Raw genomic sequence first — 25,088 nt, 5'->3', positions numbered from 1 at the left:
ATAATAAGTGTTTCTACTAACAGAACATGGCGCTGGTCCCCACACATCGGAAAACACAAGTTCTAAAGGTGAACTCGAAATACTAGTAGATGTGGGGTAGGAAAGTTGATGACGTTTAGCTTGCTGGCAAGCATCACAAATCGACTCAACGCTAGAGTCATTTGAGCAAGGAAGCTCATTTTTATTTATAATTTTTTTGAACTATTCTTGGGGATGGATGTCCAAGGCGATGATGCCACCGTGTAGATGATGGTTTGGTGGCACTATATACTTGCTTTATTGGCGAGGAGGATGATGACTTGAAGGGATAGAGACCACCATGACATCTACCGTGAAGAAGAGCCTCCCTCGTGACCTGATTCTTGACAACAAAAAATTCAGGATGAATTTCAACAAAGGCCTTGTTGTCAATAGCAATTTTATGAGCAGAGGCCAAACTTTTCTTTGCCTCAGGGACATGCAAAATATTCTTGAGATGAAGTTTGTGTTTTTGGGAATCAATAGTAGTGCTACTGATGTGACTAATTACCATACCTGCTCCATTTGCGGTATGAACCTTGTCGTGGCCGTTGTATCGTTCTCGAGTAGTTGATTTGTCGAGCTCTCCAGTGATATGATCAGTGGCTCCGGAGTCAAGGTACCAGTTTGTGTCAATCCCATAAGACGTTATTGCAGAACCAGCTTGACGAGTTTCATCAGGTACGTAGTCAGGATCAAACCGGTACCAGCAATCTTGGGCACTATGATTGGGCTTGGAGCAGACTTGACAAATCACAGTGGATTCTCCCTGATAGCCACGACCGTAGCCACCACGGCCTCCTCCGCGGCCACCTCCGCGGCCTCCTGCACCGCTGTGTGCAGTACGACCACCACGGCCTCCTGCACGCCCTCCTGCACGACCACGCTGTCCAAACCCGCCACGTCCTCTGTGAGCAGAATTGACTTGAAATCCAGGGCCACCGGCGCCCCCAGAGTGGAGAATATCCATGCGTGTGTCATAGCTAAGGAGCTGAGCATAGAATTCATTGAGAGTAATTGGATCTGTTGTGGGTCTCCCAAGAATCGATGCCACCAATGGATTGTGTTCGACGTCCAGACCCGCCAATAGATAAGAAATCAGGTCGTCATCGTCAATCCTCTTCCCTGCAGATGCAAGTTCATCCGCAAGGGCCTTCATCTTGGAGAAATAGTCTGCAGCAGACATGTTTCCCTTTTGCATGTTGGCCATGGCCATCCTGATATTGATGGTGCGAGCACGAGACCGAGAGGAAAACATCTGCTCGAGGGCTGCCCAGAGTTCAGCCGCACTAAGCAATGAGGCGACCTGAGTCAACACTTCCTTCCAGAGAGAATTGAACACGTACCCCATAACTTGTTGATCTTGGGCAAGCCATTGGGCATAAGGAGGATTGACAGCTTCCTGACTTCCCCCATCCGTGGTAGTGGTGATGGTTTTCTCCGGCGCCTGAACCAACCCATCCAGATAACCGGCAAGCATGGCACCTCGAATTGGGGGCAGGACTTGCGCCTTCCACAAGACATAATTCTCTCTTGTGAGCTTTTCAGAGACTTGTTGATTGAGGATGTGGGAAACGGAGGAGGAAGAAGCAACCATACAGGCGAACAGGCTCTGTTACCATGAAAGCGCTTGAGGGAGCGATGGGTGGAAAACGTGTGCCTCGGGCAGGGACGCTTTTGTGTTAAATAGATCGTGATCACATAGGTTACAGAAGAGGAAGCGAGAAGGCCTTCCAGAATACAAAAGGGCCTTCTAGAGGAATCTAGACCGATCCCTTATAATGATGGGTCGGTTTACAATATACGTATGATCTAACAAGAACATCATCATTACACATTGTCTAACATGTTGGTGATCAATGGATGGATAAGATTAAACTCTTATGTTACTTCCTAGGAGGCAAGTTCCTTTTTAAAAAGCTCGCATTTCTCATTTAAATTACTATTGAACAAGTAGCTTAATGTGATGAAGATGAAGGAGTGCAGTGGTTGAACCATTTAATAATGTGTATAAGTAAGCCATAAATGTACGATAGGCTTCATCCTCTTTCCTGCTCACATAAATACCAAACACAGATCGGCCGAGTAGCCAGTCTACGCGGCTAGATGTCTTGCATGGAGACACCAGAGTCATTTAGCAAGAAAGCCACACCATTGCCCGTGGTCAGCCATGTGAGGTATTGGGATATTTTCCAATAGACAAGGGCATCTTTGGGATCACGGCAAACGCACACGATTCGGCAGCCAAGTGCTGTCGTCTCTGGTGGGAGCAGCGCCATGGGCAAGTGCGCGACGAGAAGCCTCGATCGGAGATGAAAGGGCATCGATACTAGTTTGATTTGTGCCATCAGCTGCCGGGATTTTGATGAATGGCACGACATACTGAGGATAGTGAGTGAGGAGAGGGTGGTCCTTGAATGTTGTAATGGGGTCGATTGGTGATAGAGAAGGTGAGTGCTTTGAGTCAGGTGGTGCCACATTTTGGCTGCGTGGCAACCGTGGCTTGGCTCTCGGATGCACCTGCACTCTAGGATTTGAGATTTTCCCTGAACAGCACATACAACTACAAAATGGGAACTCCGGCATTCTTCAAAGGTCAAGACCTTTATTTATATGAATTTCATAAGATTGAAATCCCACATAAATTTTTACATCAAGACATGTATCTATGAATTTAATTACGAAACTTCCCTTTCCTTTATAATTGTGAAGATTCTAAACATGAACTCAAGGAAAAGTGAAAACAATTTTCTGCGAGTTGATTGTTATTTTGTTGTCTGTTCTTTTTATTTTATGGTGTTTCGGCTGGTTAAGGCACGTCCAAACTCTCTATACTTTAGTGACGCTAGGAAGATCTTTTGACTGCATATTAGATTTTTTTTTGAGATGTCCAAGACAGGTAGTGTTTGTCATTCCTCCCCTCTCCGTCCAATCAAGAGACGGTTTCCTGCAAAACTTAGGGTATCTCCATCCCTTAAAACGGACACACTATTCCTCCGCGGAAAGGATACGAGAGCCGGTCATCCAACCCTATCCCTCAAATAGAGAGCAAATCCGGACAACAGAGGTTGCCCAGGCAGACCTGAAGGACAAAGCACATGGGCTGTGAGGACATGTGGTGGTCCAAGTGGACCTCCGCATGATGTCCTGCAAAGCCCCCCCCCCCCCCCCCCCCCCCCCCCCAAGGTTGATTTCAGTTCGGGGGAAAACGGACATGCAAAGTGGTTCATGGACGTTTAGGGGACTGCATTTGATGGCAAAATGTGTTCTACGGGAGCATTGCAGTACAGATTTGGAGACACCCTTAAGTATTAGGGCATCCAAAAAATAACTATGCGTGATTTATGTGTTTCCCATTTCCGCAGAATACACAAGACGTAACACCTAATCCTATTTCTTCCTGTTTGCAGATTGGCCAATATATTTGTTGTAAACATAATTAACACCACATACCAGTATTTCTGTTTGACCATGTTTGCAACACCCAAAAGTATTTGTTTTTCTATCATTGTTAAACCCAGATTGCCTCCATCCACGCATCTACTTCCCCCGCATCCCCCTTAACTTTTATTTGAACAGGGTAACTATGATAAAGATGAACAACTGTGGTAGGTGGACCATTAATAAGTAACTGTGCATAATAAAGTCGTAAATGTAAGGAGGGATCCTTTCACTTTTTAGCCACTATACATATCAAGCACCGATGGAGCGCGGCTAGTATACGAGACAATGAGACATGTTATTTTGCCATGAGGTTACTGATGTCTTGCAATGAAGGTCAATTTTAGCAACAAGCCCATTTCGTTTGCTGTCGTCAGGCCTGCGAGGCATTGGGATTCGGACTTCTTTTGTGTTCAGTATGCAGCATTTAAAGCGGCGTCATCAATTTCCAACATGTTCTTACATCATTTGTTGTTTTTTGGTCATTTACCTAATTGTTTAGAGAGCTAAATGACCGTGAAATTGAAAATCACTACAAAATGAATCCTGAAAATGTTGAAACTTGGCATGGTATCATCATATCACCCGCATAGCATGCGCGAAAGAGTAGAGAGGGTCACGGCAAAAACTGGACGCACTTCGTGTACAAATTGGACAAACTCTTTCCAAGTATCAGGGTTTCGGACTATACAAAAATAAATAATGCAGAAAATAAAAAAACTATACAAAAAAATTACTCAAAAATAAATAGAAGAAAATAAATAATGCAGAAAAGAAAAAACTATATAAAAACTACTCAAAAATAAATAAAAGAAAATAAGTAATGCAGAAAAGAAAACACTATATAACAAATTTGTTGGCGCACTGCCCTGTGGGTCTACCAGACCTAGGTTGTGCAAATGCAGGCATAGGAGGGCTAGCAGACTCACAGGGCAGTGCGCCCTAATTATTTAGGCCTAGAAGCCTGCTATATAGAGGAGTTCGAAGAGGTAGCCGCGGTTGGGTTTATAAACCAGTGCGGCTGCCCTTCGCCGGGCGAGGTGGGACTAAACTTTGGGGTGGCAGCGCAAGGCCTTTAGTACCGGTTGGTGGCTCCAATCGGTACTAAAGGCCTTCGTTTCCCGCCACTTGGCCTAGCGAAAATAGGCCTTTAGTACCGGTTGGAGCCACCAACCGGTACTAAAGGCCCATCCTATATATATAGCTCTTACGAAAATTTCAGTTTCATCCCCACTTCGTCTCCAACCTCCGCCGCGCGCGCCGCTCGATCCCGTCGTCGCCGCCCGTCGTCTGTCGTCATCGTCGCTGTCCCCGCCGCCGCCCGTCGTCGTCGTCGTCTCGCACTGCCGCCCCGAACGCCGCCGCCGTCCGTCGCCATCGCCGCGGCCGTACGTCTCTCTCTCACTCCCGCACACACATACACACACATACATACACACACATACACACACACGCCGGCGCCCCCGCTCGTACGTACGGGGCGGCGGCGTACGGGGCCGCACACACACACACACATATACCACACACACACGCATACACACACATACACACATACGTACACACATATACGTATATATACACACACATGCATACACACACACATACACACACACACATTTTTTTCACTTATTTTCTGTTTTTTAGAAAAGTTAATTAGATGATCGAATGTTAGATTAATGTCGAATGTTAGATGAATTAGCTAGCTAGATAGAAAAATTGTCGAACTAGAGATTAGAACTAGTTGAATAATTAATATAACTAGTTTATTTTTAGTAAGAAAATTTAGGTATATGAGATTAGAACTAGTGGAATAATTAATATAACTAGTTTATTTTTAGTAAGAAAATTTAGGTATATGAGATTAGAACTAGTTGAATAATTAATATAACTAGTTTATTTTAGTAAGAAAATTTAGGTATATGAGATTTGATGATCTAATTAAAATATTATTTGTTAATGAGTTTTTCTGTTTATTTAATTTTTTATATATTTTGAGTTTATATAAATGTTAGATTAATGTCGAATGTTAGATGAATTAGATAGAAAAGTTAAATATATAGTAATGTCAATTGAATATATAGTTAGATATATTAATGTCAAATGTTAGATGAATATATATTTGGCTAGATATAGGTGTTTAATGTTTCACCTATATGAACATAGGAAATGTCATCTGACGACGAAAAAGATTTATTTTGTGCGAACACTGTGAAGACCAGCGCGGCCTGTGCGACCAAAATTTCCTTGTTGATGGTAGGCGCTTCAGCATCAAGCTGGATGAGACATTCGAAGTTGATACAGTAAGTCACTTTGTCAGTTATTATTTGAATGCAAAACTTATGCTTAATTTGCTTCAACTTATAATTTTAAATTTTTACTATTCTACTAGCGCATCCCCTGCCATGCAAGAATTTTTGTCTTGGATAAGATAGGTTTTAGTGCTATAGACGATATGGAGGTAAAGAGAGTTTACTTGAAGACGGAGCATGGGTATACTTTCAACGTCAAATTATATAATGGAGACACATACACCCATTTTGAATGCAAAACTTGGCAAGCACTATGCAAGGCTTATGCATTTGAGCCTGATATGGTTATCACCTTTGATATTCGTCCGGAAGATGATATTGAAGGTAATATAGACGTCTGGGTTGATGTGCAAACGCCTCCAGTTCTACCACTTGGTGAGTTTTTCTCGATTATGCATGCATATGTTTATGTCTTTCATACAGTTTATTCAAAAATAGTTGACAACTAATTTGTATTGTCAGCTTATTTCGGTTCAAGCAAACATGTCCGACGCTTGGTAGACAGGGCCTACTACTGCCCCGGGGCTCAACTAAACTGCGAGGAGATAAGTCATTATGTTTCATGGCTTGAGGATCTTAATACTGTCAAGACAAATTTTTTTCCTATACTTAGAAATGTTAGTACTCAAAACGTGCGACCAATGGTGATCGTATTGAACTACGGTCACATCTATAATCAAAAGATGGTAAGATTTTAAATATTTGTCCTTAATTAGTGCATCTTTTGCATACATTATTTTTAAAGCTAAACTTTCATTGCTTAGTATATTAATTACTATATGATGTTGTTCAACAGGGACTTCCGACGACAGTTGTGCCTCAGTGGATCGAGACAAAAGGTCGCATGTCAATGGTTAGCTTACGACCAAGATTTCCTACATTGCACATGAGTGCATTCAGGATTTCTGAAAGCGAAGAATGCTTAATAGTGAAAGATTGGAGCAAAATTGTTAACGATCACAGAGAAGTACTAGCGGGCAGTAAGGAGAAGCGCAACCCAAGATTAGGAGACAGATTCATCTGCATGCTCCAGTATGATGAATCAGGAGAGCTATACATGTTCTATGCTATTCTACCTGAGAGGGAGCAGCAGGATCAGTAGCTACTAGTTCATGCTCTTAATTAGTACTTGTCTCATGTCCGTGTCCTGAACTTCGATCTTGGTGACGATTATGTTGAACTTGATGATATCTTCGCTTCTATTACAAAGTGAATGTTTCCTCTTTAAGCTAGCCAGTGTTGATGATGATTAGATAGCTAGCGCGGTAATGACTATGATGATTAAATAGTGGTAATTAGACGACTACGATGATTTTTAGCTAGCTAGAGTTTATTTATTTATTAATATGCGATGATGATGATGATGATGACGACTACAACTCATTATAATGTAAAACAATCCTAAATTAAATTGATAACACAAATTTAATTGAAAAATACAAAATAAAACAAAAACCCACAACCATTTAGTACCGGTTGGTGTTACCAACCGGTACTAAAGGGCTCCTGGCCCCCGGAGCTGGCTCGTGCCATGTGGTTCCCCTTTAGCACCGGTTCGTGCTGAACCGGTACTAAAGGGGGGGGGGGGGGCTTTAGTGCCGAAATGTTAGTGCCGGTTCCATAACCGGCACTAAAGGCCCTTATAAACCGGTACTAATGGCCCGTTTTCTACTAGGGAGAAACCGTTTTCTGCAAAACTTATGTAGAGGATCCTAAAAATAACCATCTGCAATTTACGTGTTTCCCATTTTAGTAGAATCCACAAGACATAACGCTGAACTTCCATTTATTTTATATGTCGGTGGTCGGCCATATATTTTTTGTAGACATGATTATCACTACTTATCATGGTTGCTGTTCGGCCATGTTTGCAATAACCAAAAAATATGTTCATTTACGTATCATTGTTGTACTCATAAGGCCCCCACACATCTCATTTCCCTAAATTCCATTTATTTATCTTTTCATAACGGGGTAACTATGATAAAGGTGAACTGCTGAGGTAAGTAATTTTGCATAATGAAATAGTAAATGCATGGTAGGACCAATCCTATTTTCAGCCCATATATATAGAAGACACCAATGGAGCAGCCAATGTGGGTAACTTACAGGTTCCATGCAGTTAGCAATGTCCTGCGTGTCTGCACCAAGGTCACGTCATTGGCAGTTTTCGGGCATGGGAGGCATTGGGATCAGTTCAACAAGAATAAGCACAAATTGAAGGATTCAGATTCCAGCGAGATCAAGCTTCGTAGGGTGATGGTTCAGCTTATACTGATCATCCTGTGCACATAGATGTGTGTTCACATCCAGCTTTGGTAGTCTTAGTGGGGAACGAGCCGGAACTTTCGAGCATACATCTAGTTCTCCCCAGCATCTTCAATGCCATATGCAGTTAAGTCATGTCCAAAGTCTGTTCAATTTTTTTTCCGGGAAGCTGTCCATGGATTCAGACTGAAGAACGACAATTGTGAGAGTTGGCTAGGAGTTTTCCCATTCTCAATGGACTCAGCAATTGTCGATTTAGCCAGCATGTCATGCTAATGGAAGGCAATGTGTTCCTTAAAAAAGTACATCTAAATGCTATGCTTCTTCAGTACTGCCTTATAAAGGGTAGTAGTTCTGTCCACACGAGTTAGTTAACATTATTTTGTTGTTTGATTGACCTCAAGCATGTGCACAGGCCTGTTTCCTTTTATGCCCAATACTAGAATCACTCCAACTCCTGCTCCTGCCCCGGCTCTCCAAACCACACCGGCTTTTCCATGCGGTGTCTGGTATTGTTTTGTGAATCTGCTGCATTCATGCTGATGCACAGATCACAGGGTAGATGGTCGATTGGCCGAGTTTGATATAGTTTGAATATTAATATGATGCGTTGTTTTGATAAACCTTAGCACTGATAACCACAAGACAAGACCGGAGTAGAGCGATGATATCCAACGCTTCTTCTTGTTAGTTCCATCGCCATGTGGAACATGACTGGCAGTGATGTCAAATGCTTCTTCTTATTACTTCCATCGCCATGTGGCAACAATCCAAGAGAGGTAAATAATGAGAGATCAGAAACCCCAAGTGACGTCTTGTTATCACTTCTCAGACAGATACCTTGCCGAGACATGGCCTCCATGAAGTTTTGATTTGCTGCAGTTGCGAAACTGGAATTGCGTAAATGTGGGATCCCTTGTTTGGCTGTTCTTCAAAGTTATGGCTCCCACTGTGTGCTGGGTGTTGCCGGTTGCTTGGGTTCAAGCTGGTAGTGGTAGGTACTGTATCTCTTGCAAGCTAATTAAGCTCAACAGCTCGAGTGATTGATAGCCTAAACACTGAAATTTTACTCACCTTACTTTTTTTTTACTTTTGCGTTAACATTCAGATTGAGAAGCTCAGACACTTAGTTGATCTGAGGAGATGAGAATAGCCTTCTTTTCCCATATGAATTCATGGTGAGCAGTTTAATTAGGGACTAGTAGTTGGTAGTGTTCGTTGAGAGTGAGCACATAAAGGCCATGCATGCACCACCAGCGTTGGTAGATTGTTCTTTTAAAAAAAAAAAACCGGAGGAGGACCCCTGGCCTCGCATCTGGACGATGCATGCATCCACTTTATTAATTATTCACATAAGACCTTACAAAGACATACAACAGTCTGACTAAACCCACCGTCTGGGCAACATCTGTCGCTACTCCTATCCGGATGATGTAGGGATGTTGATAGTCTGTGCCTAATACCAAACAGACATTGCAGCCAAACCTAACATCTCAAACCTGAGTCCCAACCACGACGCTTGCCGGGTATGGGGCACCCACCAATCCGGCACACTCCTCAACCAGGACGCCTGCCAGGTATGAGGCCGCCGCAGCCACCTGCCACCAATCCATCTTCAGTGTTGTACTGCTGCATCTACCTTGCCCGGTCTAGCTGCCGTCGACGCCACCATGACGCCAGACAACGCCACCATCCTGCGCTCGTCCATCATCACACGCCCACCGGCGAGACCCCGCTGCTCCATGCCGCTAAGACCCACCGTTGTCAACGTGCCAGATGCCACGCCGCTCCTCCTTCGCGAACACCACCTGCTGCCACTGGTCCCATCCCCTTCACATGCAGTTCCTCTAACCGAGCATCCAAACGCCCCTGGCGGCGCCTGCAAGAAGGGTACAACACTTGCAGTGCCGCCACCGCCCAATCGTAGGAGATTATGGGTTTTCACCTGGGCATGGTGTCGGGGTGGAGGGCAGGGATCTCGACGGCGCCTACAAGGAGGAGAACGGTGACCCTGGTCGTCGCCGCCATCGGGATGAACGAGTCACCCAGAGTTTCCTTCGGTCCAATGTCACCTCAACCAACCCCCGCGAACGCACCGAGGCCGACGACCGTGATCGTAAGCCGTCAAGTGCAGCGGGAGAGAGCCTACAGCGCGAAGGAGATCCACCAGCAACTCACCGCCCACGCGGTCAAGACGCCGTCCACCCACCCCCCGTCCACACCGCCCGAGGCCGCCGCCCCGGCATCCACCCATCGCACACATCCCGTCGAGACATGGAGGGAGGGAGGTAAGATACCAGGATTGCTCGATCATGAGTCTGTTTTGGATTCACATTCATGCTTGAGTTGCGATAATCAGAGAGACTCGTATGACCCCGCTGCTAAACGTCTTTGACGACAGTGCCATACAACTTGTGCTTCAAGTTAGCGGCTTAATTAGAGAAACTCTAGTACACTTGCTACAACTCCATCATATGAAGCATGCTCCATCATCTTTTGAAAGCTGCTCGGCATGTGCGTAAACGTAATCGCCAAATGGCAGCCTCAATAACTTTTATTCATTTGTCTATTTTGATTTGCTTCAAATTTTTAGGGGCAGTTTAAGCAACATTAATCTAACCAAATAGTGAATAAACACAATAACTTAGTTAACAACCATATTAATAAGTAATAACTTAGTTAAGCAACAATAACTTGAAATTTTGTTAATTGACATTTATAAAATATGCAAATGTCGCTATTCAACATTGCTAGTCATCATTATCACTAGTCCGACGCCAATGATGCCTTGCTGTTATCCTCGCGCCTCCTCGTCTGAATCTGACAACTCTTTGAGGTAGGCAAAGTCGCCGTCCTCCTCCTTCTCGGGGGCGAAGTGCTCGTGAATGTGCTCATCTTCACGGCAGCGTTCCTCCGGTTCGAGTGTAGAGAGCTCCAACACGTTCCTGGCTGGGTCCTTGGGCTCAGGTTCCAGCTAGTCCTTGTTGTGGACGGGGACGAACGGGACGAGCGGGCCAGTTACAGGAACTATGTCTTCCTCCTTGTTGTTGATGGGGACGATGGTGTACGAGGCGCCAGATCCACGCCGCTCACCAAGACTGGAGCAGCCAGATCCCCCGCGGAGGCTGTCACGGGCACTGGCGGAGCTAGGAAGAAAGTCTAGGGGGGGCAAATGGTAAAACTGGCAGACCTGAGGGGGCCAAATACTAAATTTATACTCATCTAAACCCTCTAAAAAAATTCCTTCACACTTTTTGCTTAGGCTGGGGGGGCGACAGCACCCCCAGGAGCACATATAGCTCCGCCACTGGTCACGGGAGTAGTCAGCAGCACGCGAGCCGCACAGGAGGAGGATACAGCGGCTGCCCCGGCTAGTGCATCGTCGGGAGAGTTCTCATCGCCAACTCCCAGGGTTTGTGTCGGGAGGTTCGTGTCCGGCAGGATGTTGAGCCAGTACTCAGCATTCTGACGCCAAGGTATTGTTGCGACAATGAGCAATGGTAGATTCTGGAAGAGGCGGTGGCTATGGGAGGAGGAGAATGTGTCAGCTAGGGAGGAGAAACGAGTTGGCTAGGGTTAGTGTGGGGATGGCTTGCCGGTGGGCTTTCGTAGCTAGGGCGACGAGGGGCTTGACGACAAATGATCCCATGCCACGGCCATTCGACGGGCCTCCATGGTCACTCGAGGGAGCAGGCTCGCCACAAATGTGGTGGGTGGTTGACGGACACATAGGCCCCCTTGCCGATGATCTTCTATGCCGGTGATGCTGGCCATGGAAGGCACCGCTGCTTCCTCTCGCAGGTGGTTTGGCGACTGAGTGTGTCGTAAACCTCCATATTTGAAGGCCACGAGTTTGTTTTAAAGATAACAACGTGGATGACAACTCTGCTAGAGTTTTTCTTTTCTAATCACCTTATTATGGCTATCGATTATATACGACGTATCTGCGAGAGTGTTGTTGCATGTGCTAGCTGCATAATAGATCTATGGTCAGGCACATACATCCATGTACGCCCTGGATATATGCCCTCTATTAATAAAGGGTGTGCTTAGATCTTAGTCGACTCAGACTTAATCAGTCAAGTGACCTGATATGTAAGAAAAAATCAAAGAAAAAAATTATACAGATCTTAATGTAAGATCTCACGAATATAGCAACGACGTTTTAGTCCACTGAGGTTTAGCAAGGCTGATTATTGAAGGAACATGAGCAGAGACTGGATAGGGGTAGGCGCCAAGCGTCGCTGCCTCCGCAACGGAAGCTGCTGCATAGTAGCATCGAGTACTACGATCATGAGATTTTGGAGATTTATTTACCACTGGTCACATTGTTTTCTTTCGTACTTACTCACGTCGGTAATAATAAGTAATTTATACCTAATAATAAATAGGGCTATTGCTTCTAGGGTACGTCACAAAAATTGTCCTCAAAGTTACAAAATATTACACACAAATGCCATCTATAAGTGATAAAAACATTTTTCAGGGCAATCCCCGCCTAGGCCAGACCATGCAGTAGGGACCTCCTATACTGCGCTCAGAGCGTTGGGAGAAGACGCAGCACACTCGTTTTGGGCCCATGTTGGGGCAGCCTGTTTTTTTAATTTCGTGTTTACTTTTTTATTTTTATTTTTTGTTTTCATTTTTTTCTACTCTAAATAATTTGGAACTTAAAAAATACCAAAAAATATAAAAAATGAGAATTTTGAAATAAAATGTTTAATAAATCATAAAATGTTTGTGTATTCAAAAAATGTTTGCCATTTTTAAAAATGTTTGCTTATTAAAATGTTCAAAATTTTGAAAACAAATGTATGGAAAATTAGAAAATGTTAAAAATTCATTTATTTTTTTAATGAAATTGGCAACATATACCGTAAATATCAAACCAAGTAAACCAATCACACGCAATTGATCAAAAACACTTGTATCAACAAACATCCCCTCGATCCAAGTCCAAACGAAACTACTACACATACGAATATGCTTGTCCGATTTGGTACGATGCAACATCCGTCGCTCGACTTCGAGTCCAACTGACATATGGTATGATCTGCTACCTCGGACAGAATTCGTACCAGACTTATCGTACGTATAGCACGGTTATAGAGTCCAAATTGCGTATATTAACAAGAGTGCCATTCGCAAGGCCATAGTGCATCAGCTATAATGCGGCTGCAACAACTGTCAAGTTCATCATAGAAAATATAGCAGCTACTGAGCAATTGTAATAACAAAATCAAGTGACTGGCAGACAAACAGATGCTTTACTGAATGCTAGACCTTTAAGTAAAACACTCTACCGTTGGATGCTAATTATTGTATGCATTGAGGCTAAGAGATAATGGTATAGTTAATCCCCACATGATTAAAACATGGCAAAATCAAATGTTACTAGTGAGAGCACATCAACAACAGTGACAAGGGCATGAGCAGAGGAGCGAGAGGCACATACATGAGGGCGAAGGCAAAGGCCTGGGGCGGTTGTAGTGGGAGACAGACTCAAATGGAAATGATGGAGCCTGCTACAAATCTACACAAGGTGGCATACCGCCATCTTGTGCAATGGCAGCTCCAGTAGCACACCCACATCTACAGATCCCACATCCTTGGCCTACACCCCTGCCCCCATGCCGTTTCCAGACCACACACTGCCACCAACTCTGCAGAAGACATTCATGGGGCCGTCGCCATGAATGACGACTTCGTCAGAGACGAGTGTTCTGTGTTTTTGGCTGGGAACATGCAGGGGGCGAGTGGATTAGAATCCATTCCTCCTCAGTCGCCCACTCCATGAGAAGGAGAAACCACTCCGGTGAGGCCGGGGCAAAGGTGCCGCAGGCGGAGACTGGGCCCGTGGAAGGGTGGTCCATTTTGCACAGATGGACAAGGTGGTGAATCAATTCTCCCTCTTTAGTTGTTCCTATTTGTCTTCTACAGTTATAATTGGTCGTCCCTTTTTCGTGATAACTTGTTTATGTTCCATGCAATTGTTCATGTTTATAACTTGGGACAAATTCTGTGAAATCATCATAGTAAAGTTATCTGGAAGAAATCAAACGACACCAAGCGTATGAGTAACTCTGAAGCCCAAGCACTGTATGGTGCATGTCCTTTTCCTTGGAAAAACACCCAATAATAGTTTTTTTATTAAATGAAGATGTCAAGAGGACACCGAGTACACAAAACAGAAGCCCAAATAAAACAAATAAAACATAAATTATCCAAACAAACAGTGAAAGGAACAAAGCAATAGATCTAAAACACAAGAAAAACCAGAAAACTGAAATTGAAGTCATGAAGATTTCTATTCTCACTCCTTTTGCATTAGTTTTGCAGATCATAAGGAAGAGGAAGGAGCACCTAAGAACAATAGGCATGGGAGGCATCGGGAAAATTCCGAAACAAATGTAGGACCCTAGTTGTAGTGGGACACATTAGTTTAGCCCTTCCTCCATATTCCCATGCCCAATGCTCCTAGATGCTCATTTTCTTCCTCTTCCTGACTTGCCTTCACACTCCCATCATCTAAACCTAAATGTGCACATTTGGTTCGATATTTGCGCAAGAAAATAGGAAAAGGAAGGAATACCTAAGAACAATAGGCATGGGAGGCATCAGGAAAACATGAAATAATCTTGGCCCCTAAATTTAGAGGCCAACAAGTATAGGCTTTCCTCCATGTTCCCACGCCCACTGCTCTGAGATACTCATGGCTTCCCTTTCCCTACTCACTCTCAAGGCCTCATGATATAAACTTTACAAATGTAAGTTTATTAAGCTTTTAGCATGACCTCACTTCCATGAGGTAAAAGAAAGGGTAAGGTGAACCTAAGAGCAATAGGAATGGGAGGCATGGGGAAACACTGAGACAAATATCCACCACTTGTTACAGAGGTTCGGACGGATAGCTCGGGGTTTCCTCCGTGTTCCCATTCTCATCGCTCTTAGAATATTCTTCCTCTTCCTAGCTCACCTTGAAGATAGTATGATTCTAATAAATCTGGAGACAAAGCTTGAACTTGTGAGGAATATATGGGCATCTTAGGAAGCCTCTAGTGTGTAAATTGTGTTGAATCTTATGAGTGGAATGCTGAAATCAATGAAACACACACATATCTTCATAGTGCATCATAGTGTATCAGTTAATGGCAGTGGGCCATAGAACATCTATTGCTAATATTCGCATGTGGAGGGAGGATACCGGGGATCTTTTTCTCATGCGCAACTAAAGAAAAAAAAGGTTTGTCCTTGACCCTGAACTTGCATTTACACAAAGCGGAAACGTAATAAACCATATAGTCCTTCCGTATATTTTATGAGAGGAAGGGGAATGAAGAGATAATAGTCCATGTGATGGAAGATCACAATATCCAAGCAAATAAATATCAGAATAAGAGAGCGCATGAAAAGATTGTTGAGGTTGGGTCGGGCTTAGTGTTCGGGCCGGGCTCGGGCCTGAAATTTTAGCCTCTTGTGTATTTCGGGGTGGACTTGGGCCTGGGAAATCAGATAGTTTACACTGAGGCCCGACATGTCCCGCCCCTAGGGAGGAGAAAGAGTTGGCTAGGGTTAGCGTAGGGATGCCTTGCCACTAGACTTTGGTAGGTAGGGCGACGGGGGGCTAGTCGAGAAATGAGCCATGTGACGGGCATTCGACGGGCTTTCCGGGCACCCGAGGGAGCGGGCTCGCCATAAATGTGGTGAGTGGCTGATGGTCATGTAGCCCCCCTCGTCGGTGATCTTCTATTCCTATTAACCAAATGGTTCCAAGGAAAAAAAATTCCTATGTAGGAATAGGAATCCATTCCTATTAATCAAACGATTCTAAAGGAAAAAAAATCCTATAAGAATCCTATATTATGGAATTCCTATGAAATTCCTCCAAACCAAAGGACGCCTGAATGAGACAAGGTGGTGGATCTGAACTTCACATCCTTGTGAAGGAGCTCCCGCACAAGAGAGGACACCCTGCCAGCACCATCCATGGTATGGGCTTTGCGCAGTCGCATCTTTCGGTGAAGACGTTGGGGAATGAACAAGAAGGTGGGACTGGCAGGGGGGCTGAACAAAACAATGGTTATGGTAGGGCAACGTGGGGGTCTGTTCTGGAGCAGTCTAGAAGTACCCACGTACCTATCTTCTTTGGTATCTTCTATTGCTATTTCTCTCATCATATTTCACGTGCAAACCTCATTCCGACTTATTTGAACATGTATAAAATAAAACATTGATGGTAAGAATGCCTACATTCGAACAATGTTTCAAATATCATCTCACTATGCAAATTCAAACATTCATATTTCATGAATGGTACTGAAAGTAACAACACAATTCATAAAGCATAGTGCATTCCTGGGTACATAGATCTTGGCAAGGATGAATGTGGTTTGGGCGATGCTAAGATTTCTCCACGAGCGCGCTACAAATATTCATTTTTCATAGTTGCAAAGTAATAACACAATTCATAAAGCATAGTTCATTCCGGGGTATATTGATCTTGGCAAGGATGAATGCGGTTTGTGAAGGAAAAATGCCCTAGAGGCAATAACAAAGTTATTATTTATTTCCTTATATCATGATAAATGTTTATTATTCATTCTAGAATTGTATTAACCGGAAACATGATACATGTGTGAATACATAGACAAACAGAGTGTGTCACTAGTATGCCTCTACTTGACTAGCTCATTGATCAAAGATGGTTATGTTTCCTAGCCATAGACAAAGAGTTGTCATTTGATTAACGGGATCACGTCATTAGGAGAATGATGTGATTGACTTGACCCATTCCGTTAGCTTAGTACTTGATCGTTTAGTTTGTTCCTATTGCTTTCTTCATGACTTATACATGTTCCTATGACTATGAGATTATGCAACTCCCGTTTACCGGAGGAACACTTTGTGTGCTACCAAACGTCACAATGTAACTGGGTGATTATAAAGGTGCTCTACAGGTGTCTCAGAAGGTACTTGTTGGGTTGGCGTATTTCGAGATTAGGATTTGTCACTCCGATTGTCGGAGAGGTATCTCTGGGCCCTCTCAGTAATGCACATCACTTAAGCCTTGCAAGCATTGCAACTAATGAGTTAGTTGCGGGATGATGTATTATGGAACGAGTAAAGAGACTTGGCGGTAACGACATTAAACTAGGTATTGAGATACCGATGATCGAATCTCGGGCAAGTAACATACCGATGACAAAGGGAACAACGTATGTTCTTATGCGGTCTGACCGATAAAGATCTTCGTAGAATATGTGGGAGACAATATGAGCATCTAGGTTCTGCTATTGGTTATTGACCGGAGACGTGTCTCGGTCATGTCTACATAGTTCTCGAACCCGTAGGTTCCGCACGCTTAAAGTTTTGATGACGGTTATATTATGAGTTTATGAGTTTTGATGTACCGAAGGTAGTTCGGAGTCCCGGATGTGATCACAGACATGACGAGGAGACCTGTCAAGACATGAAGATTGATATATTGGAAGCCTATATTTGGATATCGGGAGTGTTCCGGGTGAAATCGGGATTTTACCTGAGTACCGAGGGGTTACCGGAACCTCCTGGGGGCTTAATGGGCCATAGTGGGCCTTTGTGGAGAAGAGGAGAGGCGGCCAGGGCAGGGCCATGTGCCCCTCCCCCCTAGTCCGAATAGGACAAGAAAATCCAAGAGAGAATGATAAAATCTAAAAGCTAGAAAGGAGAAGACCGGGTGATTGAATATGACTTGCTAACAGATCCTACTCTTCCTTAAGCGCTAGTTCTATTCACGATGGTTCAGTTTCGAGAGCAGCTAAAGTAGTTACCGTCCTATCTTTTCGCCTTCCGCTCTGGAATCGACTATTGGTGGGTTGTAACGTGAACCTATGGATCTCAATGAACAACTTCGATACCACAAAAGGATGGGCAAGAAATACAGCAGGTGTTGAGCCAAAGCCCTAGTTCATACACAATCATAATGTTGGTCAACCATCTCCTTCCTCTCTCCCTCCTCTTTCCCTCCTTTTCCTAATCCAACAAGGAAGGGAGGGAGTCCTACTCCCGGTGGGAGTAGGACTCCTCGTGGCGCGCCTCCTCTTGGCCGGCCGCACCTCCCCCTCTTGCTCCTTTATATACAGGGGCAGGGGGGCACCCCAAAGACACAACAATTGATTTGATCTTTTAGCCATGTGCGGTGCCCCCCTCCACCATAGTCCACCTCGATAATACTGTAGCGGTCCTTAGGACAAGCCCTGCGTCGGTAGAACATCATCATCGTCACAACGCCGTCGTGCTGACGAAACTCTCCCTCAACACTCGGCTGGATCAGAGTTCGAGGGACGTCATTGGGCTGAACGTGTGCTGAACTCGGAGGTACCGTGCGTTCGGTACTTGATCGGTCGGATCGTGAAGACGTACACTACATCAACTGGGTCGTGCTAACGCTTCCTCTTTCGGTCTACGAGGGTACATGACAACACTCTCCCCTCTCGTTGGTATGCATTACCATGATCTTGCGTGTGCGTAGGAATTTTTTTGAAATTACTACGTTCTCCAACAGTTTGGGCGCTCCCAAGATGTCTCCACGAGCGCGCTGCAAATATTCATTTGCCATAGTTGTATCTACATAATCATTTGTAAAATGTGTGAAGCAGTGACTATGCTCAGCTATTGCGGAATATTGAAGCTCTTCCTGTTCATCCTGTGGGTTTCAAATTAAGCATGTCCGGGCAATAATAGGTGCATCAATAGATTCATGCACAACTCAAATCAAGATATTCATTCTCAACCTGTATGTACATAAACTTTAGGATGAACATTACAGACTTTAGTTTATGTTTTTTCTTTTGTAAGATAAATAAATGTAATTAGACTGAAAATCCATGAGATGTTAGTTGAAGGTTCCTTGTCAACCAGGCCGTGAAGTGCGATGATTGTGGAAATTTTGTGTGAACATGTGATTTGTAATGTTTCTCCACTCCCTGCTCACTCCTAACAAGAATCCGAGAGAGTGGTTCCCTTTCCTTACGTTTCTCATAATCAGCGAACAAAGAGTTGTGTTTTATGAAGTTACAAACCCATCGTTAGACTATCTACATTGAGTGTTATATGTCCACACTATCGTTGACTCCTATGCTCTATGATTTACCATGCAGTAGGTGCATTGATTTAGTTGCTTTACTCACAAAGTATCTGTGGATCATAGAGCAATGCAGTAGAGGCATAAATATACTTCAGAACACTACTGCCTTGTTTAATAGTATGGCATTTCTATTAATAAAGGTTTGTAGTCCAAGGGCTCAAGAATGAGCCGGGAAGAGGAAGAGATAGTATCGAAGAGCATCGGGAATAGGATCATGGAGGAAATCTAGAGCTCAATTTCTCCTCCTATTCCTATAGATCTTAGGTCCTCCTTCCTCTTTTTTCTGGCTTCTCCAAATATTATGACAGGAGAAGGTGGAAAGTATACAAATGTATAGGATAGGATGTTTCAGATGATAAAGTAGTGAAAGGGAGTTGGGAAGAGGAAGAAAAGAGAGTCTGAGAGCAGTGGTCATGGGAACATGGAGGAAAGCAAAAACTCCAGCCTCTAGAATAGGGGCTGAGATTTGTTTCCCTATTTCCCGATGCCTTCCATGCCTATTGTTCTCCGATGCTCCTTCCTCTTCTTTTTAACTTGCCCAATATTTATTTTGGAGAGAACAAAAGATATCCAATCATATTGTTAGATAAATATGTATTTGAAGGTGAGTCGGAATGATAGAAAATGGAGGGTCTACAAGTAGACAAGAGCAACGATGAGAGCAGAGGAACGCATAAAAAGTTACTTCTAAAATTAGACGCTGAGGTTTTATTCTATCCTCATATTTTCATGCGCAATTTCCTTGGCGGAAGTAAATAGAAAACTTTATGGTTTAATTGATCTTTTTGGCTTCCACGATTTCTTCGTCCATTGAATAAAAGGCAGTATCAACTTTCAAGGTTTAGTTTGTCTTCGACTTTTTACAATATGAAAAGTAAGAACTAGATGTATTTTAGTCATTGACATGTATGAAATGTTGCATATGCTATTCCTAGATAAATAACTTGACTTATTAGGTACTGTGTCTGTTCCAAAAAACTTGTCATTCTTTTAGTTCAAATTTGAACTAAGGAATTATGGAATAGTGGAAGTAATTTTGATATGTTCTTTTCTCATATTTTGATTGACCTATCTGAAAGTGTGCCTAAATTTCTAGAAGATAACCCATTTTTTCATACATTAAGGAATGCATCGAAGCAACGAACATGAAGAATTATAAAGTGATTGTAGAAAAATATATGGAATATTTTTGTCTCAAAATTTTGCCTTATTTGCTGATCAGGTGAACATGATTCATTATTGGCTTCAGTTTAGGCCGACTACTTAAACTACTGGATACTAGATCAAGAAATAGTAAAATTGGACTACCGCGGTATTTTTGTAATGTATGCACTTGGCAGTGAGAAAGTGGTACTCACGCACAATTTTTGCATGATAAAGTAACTCGAGCAATCTTCACTATCAAACATACTTCAAAATTATTTGAACCTAGTTAAATTTTTTCCTATTGAAATTCTAGTTACAGTTTGTTTTAGGTGTGCTTCAATGCGTACATGATTTCTCAAAAATTCTAATGGTCTACCACATGATCATATTGTGTGCCTAACATATATGCAAACTAATTGTCGTGAACCTCGATAGCTTTGAATGGTGTGTCCATTGACTTCAGTTGCATATATGATACAATGATGATATTGCTGCCAACCATACTACAAGGCTATATGTAGTAGATATTTGTTTGTTACACAGTAGCTCATTCTGCTCTTGATTTTGTTTGATGAGTCAATTCTCTTTTTTAAAAGCATTGATATAGACGACTTAACAATTCGAGGGTTCTCTCAAGGCTAATTATCAGTTTGTCTCAAAACTGATATTTAGTTGAGTGGCTGCCTTCTTTAATATCTAATTGGTTAAAAGTAGTAGTTTGAATAATCTGATCTTAATTCTCAGCATGTTTCCCGGTGCTAGCTAGATGAATCTGGCGGGTGGGCATGGATCCGGGGGAAACTCCAGGTCGGTTGCAGCCTCATCAATGTTGACGCTCCGTGGTGCCGATTACCTTCCTGGAGGCTTTGGTGTGGATCATGTCCCTCTCACCTCCTCCATGAGCGTAGGAGAAAGCCTATGTTCCTCTACTATGGGAGACGACGACACCTAGGTGTCTTGTTCCTTCCTAAAGGCGTCGACCGGGGACTTCTCATGGTGGTAGAGTTGCTAGTAGTGAGCAGTCGGCGTGAGATGGCATGTAGGTGGTGCGGCTTGTCATCTACCGTATCGATCACAGTGGGTCTCAGCGGCATGGTGTAACAGATCCTCGGCGACAGATGCGTTCAGATGGACGTGCGCATGGCGGTTGCACTGTCTGGCGTCGTGGTGACATCAACAACAGATGTGATGTTGGGGAACGTAGTAATTTCAAAATTTTCCTACGCACACGCAAGATCATGTGATGCATAGCAATGAGGGGGAGAGTATGATCTACGTACCCTTGTAGATCGCAACGGAAGCGTTGACACAACGTAGAGGAAGTAGTCGTACGTCTTCTTCCCGATCCGACCGATCCAAGCACCGTTACTCCGGCACCTCCGAGTTCTTAGCACACGTACAGCTCGATGACGATCCCCGGGCTCCGATCCAGCAAAGCGTCGGGGAGGAGTTCCGTCAGCACGACGGCGTGGTGACGATCTTGATGTTCTACGTCGCAGGGCTTCGCCTAAGCACCGCTACAATATGATCGAGGTGGAATATGGTGGCAGGGGGCACCGCACACGGCTAAGGAACGATCTCAATGATCAACTTGTGTGTCTAGAGGTGCCCCCTGCCTCCGTATATAAAGGAGCCAAGGGGGAGGGGGCCGCCGGCCAGGAGGAGGGCGCAGGAGGAGTCCTACTCCTACCGGGAGTAGGACTCCCCCCCCAATCCTAGTTGGACTAGGATTCCCCGAGGGGAAGAGAGAGAGGGGGGCCGGCCACCTCTCCTAGTCCTAATAGGACTAGGGGAGGGGGGAGGCGCATAGCCCACCTTGGGCTGCCCCTTTCACCTTTCCACTAAAACCCACTAAGGCCCATTTGGTTTCCGGGGGTTCCGGTAACCTCCCGGTACTCCGGTAAAATCCCTATTTCACCCGGAACACTTCCGATATCCAAACATAGGCTTCCAATATATCAATCTTTATGTCTCGACCATTTCAGACTCCTCGTCATGTCCCATCACATCCGGGACTCCGAACAAACTCTCGGGTACATCAAAATGCATAAACTCATAATATTGTCATCGTAACGTTAAGCGTGCGGGACCTACGGTTCGAGACAATGTAGGACATGACGAGACACATCTCCCTCAATAACCATAGGGACCTGGATGCCCATATTGGCTCCTACATATTCTACGAAGATCTTTATCGGTCAGACCGCATAACAACATACGTTGTTCCCTTTGTCATCGGTATGTTACTTGCCCGAGATTCGATCGTCGGTATCCAATACCTAGTTCAATCTCGTTACCGGCAAGTCTCTTTACTCGTTCCGTAATACATCATCTCACAACTAACATATTAGTTGCAGTGCTTGCAAGGCTTATGTGATGTGCATTACCGAGAGGGCCCAGAGATACCTCTCCGACAATCGGAGTGACAAATCCTAATCTCGAAATACGCCAACCAACATCTAACTTTGGGAGGACACCTGTAGCACTCCTTTATAATCACCCAGTTACGTTGTGAACGTTTGGTAGCACCCAAAGTGTTCCTCTGGCAAACGGGAGTTGCATAATCTCATAGTCATAGGAACATGTATAAGTCATGAAGAAAGCAATAGCAACATACTAAACGATCGGGTGCTAAGCTAATGGAATGGGTCATGTCAATCAGATCATTCAACTAATGATGTGACCTCGTTAATCAAATAACAACTCTTTGTTCATGGTTAGGAAACATAACCATCTTTGATTAACGAGCTAGTCAAGTAGAGGCATACTAGTGACACTCTTGTTTGTCTATGTATTCACACATGTATTATGTTTCCGGTTAATACAATTCTAGCATGAATAATAAACATTTATCATGATATAAGGAAATAAATAATAACTTTATTATTGCCTCTAGGGCATATTTCCTTCAGTCTCCCACTTGCACTAGAGTCAATAATCTAGATTACACACTAATGATTCTTAAACCCATGGAGTCTTGGTGCTGATCATGTTTTGCTCGTGGAAGAGGCTTAGTCAACGGGTCTGCTACATTCAGATCCGTATGTATCTTGCAAATCTCTATGTCTCCCACCTGGACTAGATCCCGGATGGAATTGAAGCGTCTCTTGATGTGCTTGGTTCTCTTGTGAAATCTGGATTCCTTTGCCAAGGCAATAGCACCAGTATTGTCACAAAAGATTTTCATTGGACCCGATGCACTAGGTATGACACCTAGATCGGATATGAACTCCTTCATCCAGACTCCTTCATTTGCTGCTTCCGAAGCAGCTATGTACTCCGCTTCACATGTAGATCCCGCTACGACGCTTTGTTTCGAACTGCACCAACTGACAGCTCCACCGTTTAATGTAAACACGTATCTGGTTTGCGATTTAGAATCATCCGGATCAGTGCCAAAGCTTGCATCAACGTAACCTTTTACGGTGAGCTCTTTGTCACCTCCATATACGAGAAACATATCCTTAGTCCTTTTCAGGTATTTCAGGATGTTCTTGACCGCTGTCCAGTGATCCACTCCTGGATTACTTTGTTACCTCCCTGCTAAACTTATAGCAAGGCACACATCAGGTCTGGTACACAACATTGCATACATGATAGAGCCTATGGCTGAAGCATAGGGAACATCTTTCATTTTCTCTCTATCTTCTGCAGTGGTCGGGCTTTGAGTCTTACTCAATCTCACACCTTGTAACACAGGCAATAACCCTTTCTTTGCTTGATCCATTTTGAACCTTTTCAAAACTTTGTCAAGGTATGTGCTTTGTGAAAGTCCAATTAAGCGTCTCGATCTATCTCTATAGATCTTAATGCCCAATATGTAAGCAGCTTCACCGAGGTCTTTCATTGAAAAACTCTTATTCAAGTATCCCTTTATGCTATCCAGAAATTCTATATTATTTCCAATCAGTAATATGTCATCCACATATAATATCAGAAATGCTACAGAGCTCCCACTCACTTTCTTGTAAATACATGCTTCTCCGAAAGTCTGTATAAAACCAAATGCTTTGATCACACTATCAAAGCGTTTATTCCAACTCCGAGAGGCTTGCACCAGTCCATAAATGGATCGCTGGAGCTTGCACACTTTGTTAGCTCCCTTTGGATCGACAAAACCTTCCGGTTGCATCATATACAACTCTTCTTCCAGAAATCCATTCAGGAATGCAGTTTTGACATCCATCTGCCAAATTTCATAATCATAAAATGCGGCAATTGCTAACATGATTCGGAAAGACTTAAGCATCGCTACGGGTGAGAAGGTCTCATCGTAGTCAACCCCTTGAACTTGTCGAAAACCTTTTGCGACAAGTCGAGCTTTGTAGACAGTAACATTACCATCAGCGTCAGTCTTCTTCTTGAAGATCCATTTATTTTCAATTGCTTGCCGATCATTGGGCAAGTCAACCAAAGTCCATACTTTGTTCTCATACATGGATCCCATCTCAGATTTCATGGCTTCAAGCCATTTTGCGGAATCTGGGCTCACCATCGCTTCTTCATAGTTCGTAGGTTCATCATGATCTAGTAGCATGACTTCCAGAATAGGATTACCGTACCACTCTGGTGCGGATCTCACTCTGGTTGATCTACGAGGTTCAGTAGTATCTTGATCTAAAGTTTCATGATCATCATCATTAGCTTCCTCACTAATTGGTGTAGGCGTTGCAGAAACAGTTTTCTGCGATGTACTACTTTCCAATAAGGGAGCAGGTACAGATACCTCGTCAAGTTCTACTTTCCTCCCACTCACTTCTTTCGAGAGAAACTCCTTCTCC

General features: G+C 43.7%; 1 pseudogene; it reads right to left on the bottom strand.

Moving 5' to 3' along the window:
* Nucleotides 1–993: 993 nt before the first annotated feature.
* Nucleotides 994–1,138, bottom strand: LOC125541894 (annotated as a pseudogene).
* Nucleotides 1,139–25,088: the final 23,950 nt, after the last annotated feature.

Source organism: Triticum urartu, chromosome 2 (genome assembly GCF_003073215.2).
Source record: "Triticum urartu cultivar G1812 chromosome 2, Tu2.1, whole genome shotgun sequence".
Classification (NCBI taxonomy): Eukaryota; Viridiplantae; Streptophyta; class Magnoliopsida; order Poales; family Poaceae; genus Triticum; species Triticum urartu.
The sequence above is the reverse complement of the archived record's forward strand: the minus strand, read 5'-3'. Positions and strand labels throughout refer to the sequence as shown.